Source organism: Sturnus vulgaris, unplaced genomic scaffold, assembly GCF_052056855.1.
Source record: "Sturnus vulgaris isolate bStuVul1 unplaced genomic scaffold, bStuVul1.hap1 Scaffold_156, whole genome shotgun sequence".
NCBI lineage: Eukaryota > Metazoa > Chordata > Aves > Passeriformes > Sturnidae > Sturnus > Sturnus vulgaris.
Genome location: NW_028276073.1, coordinates 1,618,141 through 1,633,140, shown reverse-complemented (window position 1 = coordinate 1,633,140; position 15,000 = coordinate 1,618,141).

Genomic DNA, 15,000 nt, shown 5'->3' with positions numbered 1-15,000 from the left:
CTTGCGACACACAACACGGCTCGGCCTTCGCGTTCGGAGAGTCCCGCGCGCGCTGGGGGCGCGGGGACGGGGCTCGGCTGGGGCTGACCCGCCCCCGAGGCCGGCCCGAAAAAGCACCGGACGTGCTAGAGGAGACAGCGACCCGACAAGGCGGGCGCGGCCCGGACAACACCGAGGCCCCGAGGCCGGGGCGGCTCGCTCTGCAGCAGGCGGCGGCACGACAAAGGAGCGCCGTGCGCGGTGCGCGCGCGGAACGGGCTCTTTTCCCCCGTCCGTGCTCCCCCGGCCCCGCCATCGGTTCTCGTCAGCCCTCTCACTCTCTCTCGCACTCGAGGGGGGGGGGGGGTTTGGTTTCGTTTTCTCTCGGCTCAAGCTCGAGCCGCACCGCCGCCCGGTGCTGCTCGCGGCCGGCACCCACGGGACGCTAAACTCGGACCAGGGCCAGCGCCGGCACCTCGCGTGGTTTTAAGGACACCTTGAGTGCTCACGGGGCCACGCGGCCATCACACAGCCTGGGACGGTAAAGATGTTCCTTCCCCGGCAAGCGGAAGGAGCGACACCTCGCCTGCGACGGGAAGCGAATTGGACAGGAGACCGCCCTGCTCGAGGGACCGGACACCACCGAGACTTCGCCCGGAGGAGCCGGCCCGCCGGGGGCCCTTTCCGACGCGACCCGAAAAGCCTCATCGATCGGACGGGGACAGAAAGAAAAGCAGCCGCGGGGCAACGGGGAGCCCCCGCGGCCGCGGGTTCCTGGGACAACGGCAACGGAGCAGGGCTCCAACATGCGTGCGAGCGGGACACGTCCCCGAGAGGCCCTCCCTTGGCGCCGCCGAGCCTCCCCGACGCTCCCTAGGCCCCCGACGCCGGCGGGCCGCTTGCAACCTTCGGGATCGATCACGCAGCAGAGGAAGAGAGCGGGGGGTGCCGCCACCCGCCCGCGGGCCGCAAGACAACGGAAAACGGAGCAGCTGCCACCGACCACGCCGCGGGCCACCGGCTTTCGCCCGCCTCGCAGCGATCGGCTTCCCACCCGGAAAAAAAGCCGGGGGGAAGGGCAAGCCACCGCACCAAAAAAAAAACTAAAAAAAAAGCACGCCATGCGTCGCACGACCCGTGCTAGCCACGGGGGTCACGAGCCAGGGGTGGGGGCGAGAACGCGCCTCTCAACTCCTCCCGTAAAACCCCTCCAACCACCGGACATACGGTCTCTTTTCTCACTCGCCAACACAGCCAGCCCTTCTCTCTCGCCTTTCGCTTTCGCTTCGGTGGCGGCCCGTGACCCTTCGTCAGCGCGCGCTTCTCGGTGCCGCGGCTTAGGGCCGCGAGAGAAAAAGAACGGAGGCCGGGCGGGCACCCCCACACTGCCCCGCACACCGGCACGCTTTAATAAAAAAGAACGGAGCCGCTCGCAAAACCCAGCCCCCGCCGGCAACGGCAACCACGGCAGCCGGGGCAGGCCAGACACCACGGGCCGCCCCGGCACGGTGCCTCGATCGCGCCCGGCCGATACCGAGAAAGGGCGAGGCGCCGCCGCCCCGCCCACGACACACTCTCGGGGGCTCACTCGCTCGCTCGCTCTCTGTTGGGTTGCGGGGTCCGTCCTGGGGGGGGGACACGGCCGGCCACCGCGGCCGACCGCCGCCCCGGAAAAATTCTGCCCGCTACACGCGGGTCCCCGGCTTAGGGCCGAGGAAGGGGGACGACTTCAACAACACACGGCAGGGCCGGACACTCCCGTCACCGAGCCCCCCTTCGCAGGCAAGCAAGCGAAGCCGAGAGGCGAGGCCACACGCCCCACTGCATGTCCCCCGCTGCCCTTTCGATACGGACACAACTCTGGCAACACAGGTCGGGAGCGGGAAACGAGGCGCAGCCAACCTCGGCCAAGCGAGCCACGCCCGGGGGGCTCTCGGGGAGGGGGGCCAGGGAAAGCCCGGGCAGGCTCAACACAACCCCGGGCCGGCCCCACAGAAATCCAGCCCCGGCTGCCGGCCACCAGCGTGCACCGGGACCGACAGCCGAAGAAATGCCGCACCCGGCGAGCGGGCGGGGCCCCGGCTTAAGGCCGGGCAGAAAAGGGGCGAGGCGCCGCCGCCTCGCCCGCCACCATCCCCGGGGGAGCGAGCGGGCGCCCGGCTCCCCGTTGTCACGAAACCGGCAGCAGCCGGGCCGGAGCGGGACACACTCGCGGCTTTCTCGCCCTCTCTCTGGGCCTTTTTCTCGCTTCTCCCCCGCCTGGAACAACGCAGCCTCGCCTGGGCCGGGGGAGCGCGGTGGCTCTCGGATCGCATCGCTCTCTCTGGGGGCTTTCTCGCTTCTCCCCCGGACTGAACCCGCAGCCTCGGCCTGGGCCGGGGAGCGGCTCTCGGATCGCATCGGTCTCTCTGGGGGCTTTCTCGCTTCTCCCCCGACTGAGCACGCAGCCTCGCCTGGGCCGGGGAGCGGCTCTCGGATCGCATCGGTCTCTCTCTCTGGGCTAACCTGTCCCAGTCGAACTGGGTAAGACGGGAAGCCGGACGAAGCCACGCGACTCGCCCCGACATCGGCGGTGTTCTTCTGGCCCTGGCGACCGCACGCGCGTCCGCCCTTCTCCGCCACGGACACAGGCACGGCAACAGCCTGTGGGGATACGGCCCGTCACCTCGTTCCCATAATACGGACAGATGGGCCCGAAGCGGCGGAGGCCGGAAAGAGAACCGATGTACGTGACCGAGGGGGCGCAGTGGCGCACGCCGCCTTCTACGATGACATAGCCGGAGGCAGCGAGAAACAGCGACCCCTTGGAGTACTTCCAGGCCGGCGGCGGACAACAGGTCTACCAGCCATGAAACGGGCAACAGGTCTACCGACGGCTTGCTGCGGACAACAGGTCTACCCAGCCATGAAACGGGCAACAGGTCGACCAAGCTGCGGACAACAGGTCTACCCAGGGCATGCTGCGGACACCAGGTCTACCCACGGCTTGCTGCGGACAACAGGTCTACCCAGGCATGAATCGGGCAACAGGTCTACCAAGCTGCGGACACCAGGTCTACCCACGGCATGCTGCGGACAACAGGTCTACCCACGGCTTGCTGCGGACACCAGGTCTACCCAGCCATGAAACGGGCAACAGGTCTACCCACTCAATGCTGCGGACACCAGGTCTACCCAGCCATGAAACGGGCAACAGGTCTACCAAGCTGCGGACACCAGGTCTACCCAGGGCATGCTGCGGACACCAGGTCTACCCACTCAATGCTACGGACAACAGGTCTACCCAGCCATGAAACGGGCAACAGGTCTACCAAGCTGCGGACAACAGGTCTACCCAGGGCATGCTGCGGACACCAGGTCTACCCACGGCTTGCTGCGGACAACAGGTCTACCCAGCTGCGGACACCAGGTCTACCCAGGGCATGAAACGGGCAACAGGTCTACCAAGCTGCGGACACCAGGTCTACCCAGGGCATGCTGCGGACACCAGGTCTACCCACGGCTTGCTGCGGACAACAGGTCTACCCAGCCATGAAACGGGCAACAGGTCTACCAAGCTGCGGACACCAGGTCTACCCAGGGCATGCTGCGGACACCAGGTCTACCCACGGCTTGCTGCGGACACCAGGTCTACCCAGCCATGAAACGGGCAACAGGTCTACCAAGCTGCGGACACCAGGTCTACCCAGGGCATGCTGCGGACACCAGGTCTACCAACTCAATGCTGCGGACAACAGGTCTACCCAGCCATGAAACGGGCAACAGGTCTACCAAGCTGCGGACACCAGGTCTACCCAGGGTATGCAGCGGACACCAGGTCTACCAACTCAATGCTGCGGACAACAGGTCTACCCAGCCATGAAACGGGCAACAGGTCTACCAAGCTGCGGACACCAGGTCTACCCACGGCTTGCTGCGGACACCAGGTCTACCCAGCCATGAAACGGGCAACAGGTCTACCCACTCAATGCTGCGGACAACAGGTCTACCCAGCCATGAAACGGGCAACAGGTCTACCAAGCTGCGGACACCAGGTCTACCCAGGGCATGCTGCGGACAACAGGTCTACCCAGCCATGAAACGGGCAACAGGTCTACCCACGGCTTGCTGCGGACAACAGGTCTACCCAGGCATGAAACGGGCAACAGGTCTACCAAGCTGCGGACACCAGGTCTACCCAGGGCATGCTGCGGACACCAGGTCTACCCAGCCATGAAACGGGCAACAGGTCTACTCACGGCTTGCTGCGGACACCAGGTCTACCCAGCCATGAAACGGGCAACAGGTCTACCAAGCTGCGGACACCAGGTCTACCCAGCCTTGAAACGGGCAACAGGTCTACCAAGCTGCGGACACCAGGTCTACCCAGGGCATGCTGCGGACACCAGGTCTACCCAGCCATGAAACGGGCAACAGGTCTACTCACGGCTTGCTGCGGACACCAGGTCTACCAAGGGCATGCTGCGGACACCAGGTCTACCCAGCCATGAATCGGGCAACAGGTCTACTCACGGCTTGCTGCGGACACCAGGTCTACCCAGCCATGAAACGGGCAACAGGTCTACCAAGCTGCGGACACCAGGTCTACCCAGGGCATGCTGCGGACACCAGGTCTACCCACGGCTTGCTGCGGACAACAGGTCTACCCAGGCATGAATCGGGCAACAGGTCTACCAAGCTGCGGACACCAGGTCTACCCAGGGCATGCTGCGGACACCAGGTCTACCCACGGCTTGCTGCGGACAACAGGTCTACCAACTCAATGCTGCGGACAACAGGTCTACCCAGCCATGAAACGGGCAACAGGTCTACCAAGCTGCGGACACCAGGTCTACCCACGGCTTGCTGCGGACACCAGGTCTACCCAGCCATGAAACGGGCAACAGGTCTACCAAGCTGCGGACACCAGGTCTACCCAGGGCATGCTGCGGACACCAGGTCTACCCAGCCATGAAACGGGCAACAGGTCTACTCACGGCTTGCTGCGGACACCAGGTCTACCCAGCCATGAAACGGGCAACAGGTCTACTCACTCAATGCTGCGGACACCAGGTCTACCCAGCCATGAAACGGGCAACAGGTCTACCAACTCAATGCTGCGGACAACAGGTCTACCCAGCCATGAAACGGGCAACAGGTCTACCAAGCTGCGGACACCAGGTCTACCCACGGCTTGCTGCGGACAACAGGTCTACCCAGGCATGAATCGGGCAACAGGTCTACCAAGCTGCGGACACCAGGTCTACCCACGGCTTGCTGCGGACAACAGGTCTACCCAGCCATGAAACGGGCAACAGGTCTACCAAGCTGCGGACACCAGGTCTACCCACGGCTTGCTGCGGACAACAGGTCTACCCAGCCATGAAACGGGCAACAGGTCTACTCACGGCTTGCTGCGGACACCAGGTCTACCCAGCCATGAATCGGGCAACAGGTCTACCAAGCTGCGGACAACAGGTCTACCCAGCCATGAAACGGGCAACAGGTCTACCAACTCAATGCTGCGGACAACAGGTCTACCCAGCCATGAAACGGGCAACAGGTCTACCAAGCTGCGGACACCAGGTCTACCCAGGGTATGCAGCGGACACCAGGTCTACCAACTCAATGCTGCGGACAACAGGTCTACCCAGCCATGAAACGGGCAACAGGTCTACCAAGCTGCGGACACCAGGTCTACCCACGGCTTGCTGCGGACACCAGGTCTACCCAGCCATGAAACGGGCAACAGGTCTACCCACTCAATGCTGCGGACAACAGGTCTACCCAGCCATGAAACGGGCAACAGGTCTACCAAGCTGCGGACACCAGGTCTACCCAGGGCATGCTGCGGACAACAGGTCTACCCAGCCATGAAACGGGCAACCGGTCTACTCACGGCTTGCTGCGGACAACAGGTCTACCCAGCCATGAAACGGGCAACAGGTCTACCAAGCTGCGGACACCAGGTCTACCCAGGGCATGCTGCGGACACCAGGTCTACCCAGCCATGAAACGGGCAACAGGTCTACCAAGCTGCGGACAACAGGTCTACCCAGCCATGAAACGGGCAACAGGTCTACCAAGCTGCGGACACCAGGTCTACCCAGCCTTGAAACGGGCAACAGGTCTACCAAGCTGCGGACACCAGGTCTACCCAGGGCATGCTGCGGACACCAGGTCTACCCAGCCATGAAACGGGCAACAGGTCTACTCACGGCTTGCTGCGGACACCAGGTCTACCCAGCCATGAAACGGGCAATAGGTCTACCAAGCTGCGGACACCAGGTCTACCCAGGGCATGCTGCGGACAACAGGTCTACCCAGCCATGAATCGGGCAACAGGTCTACTCACGGCTTGCTGCGGACACCAGGTCTACCCAGCCATGAAACGGGCAACAGGTCTACCAAGCTGCGGACACCAGGTCTACCCAGGGCATGCTGCGGACACCAGGTCTACCCACGGCTTGCTGCGGACACCAGGTCTACCCAGGCATGAATCGGGCAACAGGTCTACCAAGCTGCGGACACCAGGTCTACCCAGGGCATGCTGCGGACACCAGGTCTACCCACGGCTTGCTGCGGACAACAGGTCTACCAACTCAATGCTGCGGACAACAGGTCTACCCAGCCATGAAACGGGCAACAGGTCTACCAAGCTGCGGACACCAGGTCTACCCACGGCTTGCTGCGGACAACAGGTCTACCCAGCCATGAAACGGGCAACAGGTCTACCAAGCTGCGGACACCAGGTCTACCCAGGGCATGCTGCGGACACCAGGTCTACCCAGCCATGAAACGGGCAACAGGTCTACTCACGGCTTGCTGCGGACACCAGGTCTACCCAGCCATGAAACGGGCAACAGGTCTACTCACTCAATGCTGCGGACACCAGGTCTACCCACGGCTTGCTGCGGACAACAGGTCTACCCAGCCATGAAACGGGCAACAGGTCTACCAAGCTGCGGACACCAGGTCTACCCAGGGCATGCTGCGGACACCAGGTCTACCCAGCCATGAAACGGGCAACAGGTCTACCAAGCTGCGGACACCAGGTCTACCCAGGGCATGCTGCGGACACCAGGTCTACCCAGCCATGAAACGGGCAACAGGTCTACCAAGCTGCGGACACCAGGTCTACCCACGGCTTGCTGCGGACAACAGGTCTACCCAGCCATGAAACGGGCAACAGGTCTACTCACGGCTTGCTGCGGACACCAGGTCTACCCAGCCATGAATCGGGCAACAGGTCTACCAAGCTGCGGACAACAGGTCTACCCAGCCATGAAACGGGCAACAGGTCTACCAACTCAATGCTGCGGACAACAGGTCTACCCAGCCATGAAACGGGCAACAGGTCTACCAAGCTGCGGACACCAGGTCTACCCAGGGCATGCTGCGGACACCAGGTCTACGCAGCCATGAAACGGGCAACAGGTCTACCAAGCTGCGGACACCAGGTCTACCCACGGCTTGCTGCGGACAACAGGTCTACCCAGCCATGAAACGGGCAACAGGTCTACTCACGGCTTGCTGCGGACACCAGGTCTACCCAGCCATGAATCGGGCAACAGGTCTACCAAGCTGCGGACAACAGGTCTACCCAGCCATGAAACGGGCAACAGGTCTACCAACTCAATGCTGCGGACAACAGGTCTACCCAGCCATGAAACGGGCAACAGGTCTACCAAGCTGCGGACACCAGGTCTACCCAGGGTATGCAGCGGACACCAGGTCTACCAACTCAATGCTGCGGACACCAGGTCTACCCAGCCATGAAACGGGCAACAGGTCTACCAAGCTGCGGACACCAGGTCTACCCACGGCTTGCTGCGGACAACAGGTCTACCCAGCCATGAAACGGGCAACAGGTCTACTCACGGCTTGCTGCGGACACCAGGTCTACCCAGCCATGAAACGGGCAACAGGTCTACCAAGCTGCGGACACCAGGTCTACCCAGGGCATGCTGCGGACACCAGGTCTACCCAGCCATGAAACGGGCAACAGGTCTACTCACGGCTTGCTGCGGACACCAGGTCTACCCAGCCATGAATCGGGCAACAGGTCTACCAAGCTGCGGACAACAGGTCTACCCAGCCATGAAACGGGCAACAGGTCTACCAACTCAATGCTGCGGACAACAGGTCTACCCAGCCATGAAACGGGCAACAGGTCTACCAAGCTGCGGACACCAGGTCTACCCAGGGTATGCAGCGGACACCAGGTCTACCAACTCAATGCTGCGGACAACAGGTCTACCCAGGCATGAATCGGGCAACAGGTCTACCAAGCTGCGGACACCAGGTCTACCCACGGCTTGCTGCGGACACCAGGTCTACCCAGCCATGAAACGGGCAACAGGTCTACCCACTCAATGCTGCGGACAACAGGTCTACCCAGCCATGAAACGGGCAACAGGTCTACCAAGCTGCGGACACCAGGTCTACCCAGGGCATGCTGCGGACACCAGGTCTACCCAGGCATGAAACGGGCAACAGGTCTACCAAGCTGCGGACACCAGGTCTACCCAGGGCATGCTGCGGACACCAGGTCTACCCAGCCATGAAACGGGCAACAGGTCTACTCACGGCTTGCTGCGGACACCAGGTCTACCCCGCCATGAAACGGGCAACAGGTCTACCAAGCTGCGGACAACAGGTCTACCCAGCCATGAAACGGGCAACAGGTCTACCAAGCTGCGGACACCAGGTCTACCCAGGGCATGCTGCGGACACCAGGTCTACCAACTCAATGCTGCGGACAACAGGTCTACCCAGCCATGAAACGGGCAACAGGTCTACCAAGCTGCGGACACCAGGTCTACCCAGGGCATGCTGCGGACACCAGGTCTACCAACTCAATGCTGCGGACAACAGGTCTACCCAGCCATGAAACGGGCAACAGGTCTACCAAGCTGCGGACACCAGGTCTACCCAGGGCATGCTGCGGACACCAGGTCTACCAACTCAATGCTGCGGACAACAGGTCTACCCAGCCATGAATCGGGCAACAGGTCTACCAAGCTGCGGACACCAGGTCTACCCAGGGCATGCTGCGGACACCAGGTCTACCCAGCCATGAAACGGGCAACAGGTCTACTCACGGCTTGCTGCGGACACCAGGTCTACCCAGCCATGAAACGGGCAACAGGTCTACCAAGCTGCGGACAACAGGTCTACCCAGCCATGAAACGGGCAACAGGTCTACCCACTCAATGCTGCGGACACCAGGTCTACCCAGGGCATGCTGCGGACACCAGGTCTACCAACTCAATGCTGCGGACAACAGGTCTACCCAGGCATGAATCGGGCAACAGGTCTACCAGGCTGCGGACACCAGGTCTACCCACGGCTTGCTGCGGACACCAGGTCTACCCAGCCATGAAACGGGCAACAGGTCTACCAAGCTGCGGACACCAGGTCTACCCAGGGCATGCTGCGGACACCAGGTCTACCCAGCCATGAAACGGGCAACAGGTCTACTCACGGCTTGCTGCGGACACCAGGTCTACCCAGGCATGAATCGGGCAACAGGTCTACCAAGCTGCGGACACCAGGTCTACCCAGGGCATGCTGCGGACACCAGGTCTACCCAGCCATGAAACGGGCAACAGGTCTACTCACGGCTTGCTGCGGACACCAGGTCTACCCAGCCATGAAACGGGCAACAGGTCTACCAAGCTGCGGACACCAGGTCTACCCAGGGCATGCTGCGGACACCAGGTCTACCAACTCAATGCTGCGGACAACAGGTCTACCCAGCCATGAAACGGGCAACAGGTCTACCAAGCTGCGGACACCAGGTCTACCCAGGGCATGCTGCGGACACCAGGTCTACCAACTCAATGCTGCGGACAACAGGTCTACCCAGCCATGAATCGGGCAACAGGTCTACCAAGCTGCGGACACCAGGTCTACCCAGGGCATGCTGCGGACACCAGGTCTACCCAGCCATGAAACGGGCAACAGGTCTACCAAGCTGCGGACACCAGGTCTACCCAGGGCATGCTGCGGACACCAGGTCTACCCAGCCATGAAACGGGCAACAGGTCTACTCACGGCTTGCTGCGGACACCAGGTCTACCCAGCCATGAAACGGGCAACAGGTCTACCAAGCTGCGGACACCAGGTCTACCCAGGGCATGCTGCGGACACCAGGTCTACCCAGCCATGAAACGGGCAACAGGTCTACTCACGGCTTGCTGCGGACACCAGGTCTACCCAGCCATGAAACGGGCAACAGGTCTACCAAGCTGCGGACACCAGGTCTACCCAGGGCATGCTGCGGACACCAGGTCTACCAACTCAATGCTGCGGACAACAGGTCTACCCAGCCATGAAACGGGCAACAGGTCTACCAAGCTGCGGACACCAGGTCTACCCAGGGCATGCTGCGGACACCAGGTCTACCAACTCAATGCTGCGGACAACAGGTCTACCCAGCCATGAATCGGGCAACAGGTCTACCAAGCTGCGGGCACCAGGTCTACCCACGGCTTGCTGCGGACAACAGGTCTACCCAGCCATGAAACGGGCAACAGGTCTACCAAGCTGCGGACACCAGGTCTACCCAGGGCATGCTGCGGACACCAGGTCTACCCAGCTATGAAACGGGCAACAGGTCTACTCACGGCTTGCTGCGGACACCAGGTCTACCCAGCCATGAAACGGGCAACAGGTCTACCAAGCTGCGGACACCAGGTCTACCCAGGGCATGCTGCGGACACCAGGTCTACCCAGCCATGAAACGGGCAACAGGTCTACTCACGGCTTGCTGCGGACACCAGGTCTACCCAGCCATGAAACGGGCAACAGGTCTACCAAGCTGCGGACACCAGGTCTACCCAGGGCATGCTGCGGACACCAGGTCTACCCAGCCATGAAACGGGCAACAGGTCTACCAAGCTGCGGACACCAGGTCTACCCAGGGCATGCTGCGGACACCAGGTCTACCCACGGCTTGCTGCGGACAACAGGTCTACCCAGGGCATGAATCGGGCAACAGGTCTACCAAGCTGCGGACACCAGGTCTACCCAGGGCATGCTGCGGACACCAGGTCTACCCACGGCTTGCTGCGGACAACCGGTCTACCCACGGCTTGCTGCGGACAACAGGTCTACCCACTCCAAGCTGCGGACACCAGGTCTAACTACTCCATTACGCGGACAACAGGTCTACCCACTCCATGCGGCGGACAACATGTCTACCCGCTCCATGCTGCGGACACCAGGTCTGCCCACGCCGTGATGCGGACCACAGGTCTACCTTCGCCATGCTGCACGCAGCCCGGGTCGCACCGGAGCTAGGTAGACCCGGTCGCCGCGGCCGTCGCAGCGCCCTCGCCCTCGACGGCGGACCCACGCCGCCGGTCCCGGAGGCGGGTAGACCTGGTCGCCGCGGCCACGGCGGCCGCCCATCCCGGAGCCCAGTAGACCTGGCCGCCGCGGGACCGGCCAAGTTTCCCGGAGTCGTGTAGACCTGGTCGTCGCGGCCACGGCCGCCGCCGCTGCGCCTTCGCCGGCGACGGCGGTCCCACGCCACCGGCCCCGGAGCCGCGTCGACCTGGCCGCCGCGGGACGGGCCACGTTTCGCGGATCCGGGTAGACGAGGCATCCTTGTACCATCTCGGAGCCGGGGAAACCCCACAGCCTCTTAACGCTCCGGAGCCCAAGTGCTCCAGCAGCCTTGCCCCGCCCGGCAGAATCGATTTCAAGACCAAGACATATTTTCGACAACATTTTATTTCATCATTTCATTTCATTTCTTTTCATTTCATTTTATTATTTTATTTTATTTCGTTTTGTTTTGTTTTGTTTTGTTTTGATTTGATTTGATTTGTTTCATTTCCTCTTTGCCTTTTTTGAATGATTGCCTCTTCTATTTACTCGGAAAGAAAATCTTTTCCGGAAAACAAAACTCTTGCCAAATCTTATTTGTGATCCCTTTGGGCCCACAGCCGAGCTGACGGAGGGCCTGTGCCCGGTTCTCGCCCTGCTGACACACTGACCCCCCCAAACGGCGTCCTCCCTACCCCACGCCTCCTCCCCCGTCCCCCAGAGACCCTACCTACAGAGCCCCCCCCCCCACAAAACAGAACCTCACGGGCCGCAGCACAGCCAGGGGAAGCACGTACGTGCAGCGAAACTCGGCCCAAAGCCGCCGCGCCCTGGCACAACTCGCCCTGCCCCTTCCCGCCCCACGGAGGCGGCTGCATCGAGGCGACCGGCGCCGCCGTCGGCAAGCGGGTGGCCGCTTTCGGGCCGGTTCTTCCGCGGAAGGTCTGCAGAGCTCTTGGGGCCTCGGCGCGGGTTTGGGGGGCCGTGAGGGCTCGCTGTCGAGGCGCCCGGGGCCGGCACGAAGCCGCCTGCCCTCTCCCTGTCCCTGCCCCGTCTTCCGCAGCCACCCATTAACGCTGGGGGCGAGCCCGCCCTCCGCCATCAACCTCCCATGCAGCGCTTTCAGACTTTCCCCGCCCCTGCCCATTGTCGGCTGGGGGCGCCCTGCCCCCCGCCGTCAGCCTCCCTGGCAGCGCTTTCAGACTCTCTCGGGCCCCTGCCCATTGTCGGCTGGGGGCGCCCCGCCCCCCGCCCTCAGCCTCCCTGGCAGCGCTTTCAGACTGCCTCGGGCCCTGCCCATTGTCGGTTGGGGGCGCCCCGCCCCCCGCCCTCAGCCTCCCTGGCAGCGCTTTCAGACTGCCTCGGGCCCTGCCCATTGTCGGTTGGGGGCGACCCCGCCCTCCGCCATCAGCCTCCCTGGCAGCACTTTCAGCCTCTTCCTGCCCCCGCCCACGGTCCCACCGGGCAGTTTACACGGCGGCGGCGGGAGGCTGATGCCGAGGTCGGCAGGCGGAGAGCCTGGTGCACAAGCAGGGATGGCGGCGGGATGATTGGCGCCGTCTGTCCCTGGTCAAAGAAGCTCTCTGTTCAGCTTTCTCGGAGCCTTTTGCTTTGGTGGCGTTCCTTCCTCCTCCGCCCCGGCGCCGCTCAAGCCTGCGGCAGGGCGGCAGCGCGGCGGGCGGGCGGCCGGGGGGAGGGGGGAGGGGGGGGGGAGGGAGGGAGCGCGCGAGCGAGCGAGCGAGCGCGCTGCAGAAATGAAGCCCGGAGCAGGGCCGCGGTCCATTCGAGCACGGGGAGGGGGCGCGACAACGCTGCCTGCTCCTGTCGGGGAGCGCTTGGGGAAGTGGGGTGCCGGCACCATGACGGCGGAGCGGACAGGGGCCGCGGCTGGGGAAGAGGCCGGCGGAGCTCGCCAGTGGATGCTGGCGCACGGAGCCGGCAGGGACACCTGGGCACGGCTGGGACCGAAAGTCGCCCGCCTTCACGCCCCGCCTTTCGCCGGGGGGAAGAAGACGCGAGAGCAGGGCTGCCTGCTGGGCTGCCAGTGCCCGCGGTCATGCCGGACGTGCAGGCCGACCGCCGAAGGCGTGCTCGCCGCTGCAGAGACGACAAGGGGGCCGCGCGTCCGATGGAAGAGACGGGGCGCCATCGCGCGGCGGCCGGGCTGCAAGGCCGGCCGACGGTAACAGGACTACCACGCCGCGGGCGGCCAGAGACAAAGACCGGCCGAGGGCAACAGGTCTACCCAGCATTAGGCCGGCCGGTACCAGGGCCGGCCGAGGGCAACAGTTCTACCCAGCATTAGGCCAGCCGGAAAGACGGCCGGCAGAGGGCAACAGGTCTACCCAGCATTCGGCCGTCAGGTACAAAGGCCGGCCGAGGGCAACAGGTCTACCCAGCATTCGGCTGGCCGGTAACACGGCGGGCCGAGGGCAACAGGTCTACCCAGCATTAGGCCGGCCGGTAACACTGCCGGCCGAGGGCAACAGGTCTACCCAGCATTCGGCCGCCACGTCCAAAGGCCGGCCGAGGGCAACAGGTCTACCCAGCATTCGGCCGCCACGTCCAAAGGCCGGCCGAGGGCAACAGGTCTACCCAGCATTAGGCCGCCACGTCCAAAGGCCGGCCGAGGGCAACAGGTCTACCCAGCATTCGGCCGCCACGTACAAAGGCCGGCCGAGGGCAACAGGTCTACCCAGCATTCGGCCGCCACGTCCAAAGGCCGGCCGAGGGCAACAGGTCTACCCAGCATTCGGCCGCCACGTCCAAAGGCCGGCCGAGGGCAACAGGTCTACCCAGCATTCGGCCGCCACGTCCAAAGGCCGGCCGAGGGCAACAGGTCTACCCAGCATTCGGCCGCCACGTCCAAAGGCCGGCCGAGGGCAACAGGTCTACCCAGCATTAGGCCGCCACGTCCAAAGGCCGGCCGAGGGCAACAGGTCTACCCAGCATTAGGCCGGCCGGCAGAGGGCAACAGGTCTACCCAGCATTCGGCCGTCAGGTACAAAGGCCGGCCGAGGGCAACAGGTCTACCCAGCATTCGGCCGCCACGTCCAAAGGCCGGCCGAGGGCAACAGGTCTACCCAGCATTCGGCCGTCAGGTACAAAGGCCGGCCGAGGGCAACAGGTCTACCCAGCATTCGGCTGGCCGGTAACACGGCGGGCCGAGGGCAACAGGTCTACCCAGCATTAGGCCGGCCGGTAACACTGCCGGCCGAGGGCAACAGGTCTACCCAGCATTAGGCCGCCACGTCCAAAGGCCGGCCGAGGGCAACAGGTCTACCCAGCATTAGGCCGCCACGTCCAAAGGCCGGCCGAGGGCAACAGGTCTACCCAGCATTCGGCCGCCACGTCCAAAGGCCGGCCGAGGGCAACAGGTCTACCCAGCATTAGGCTGCCACGTCCAAAGGCCGGCCGAGGGCAACAGGTCTACCCAGCATTCGGCCGCCACGTCCAAAGGCCGGCCGAGGGCAACAGGTCTCCCCAGCATTAGGCCGGCCGGCAGAGGGCAACAGGTCTACCCAGCATTCGGCCGTCAGGTACAAAGGCCGGCCGAGGGCAACAGGTCTACCCAGCATTAGGCCGGCCGGTAACACTGCCGGCCGAGGGCAACAGGTCTACCCAGCATTAGGCCGCCACGTCCAAAGGCCGGCCGAGGGCAACAGGTCTACCCAGCATTAGGCCGCCACGTCCAAAGGCCGGCCG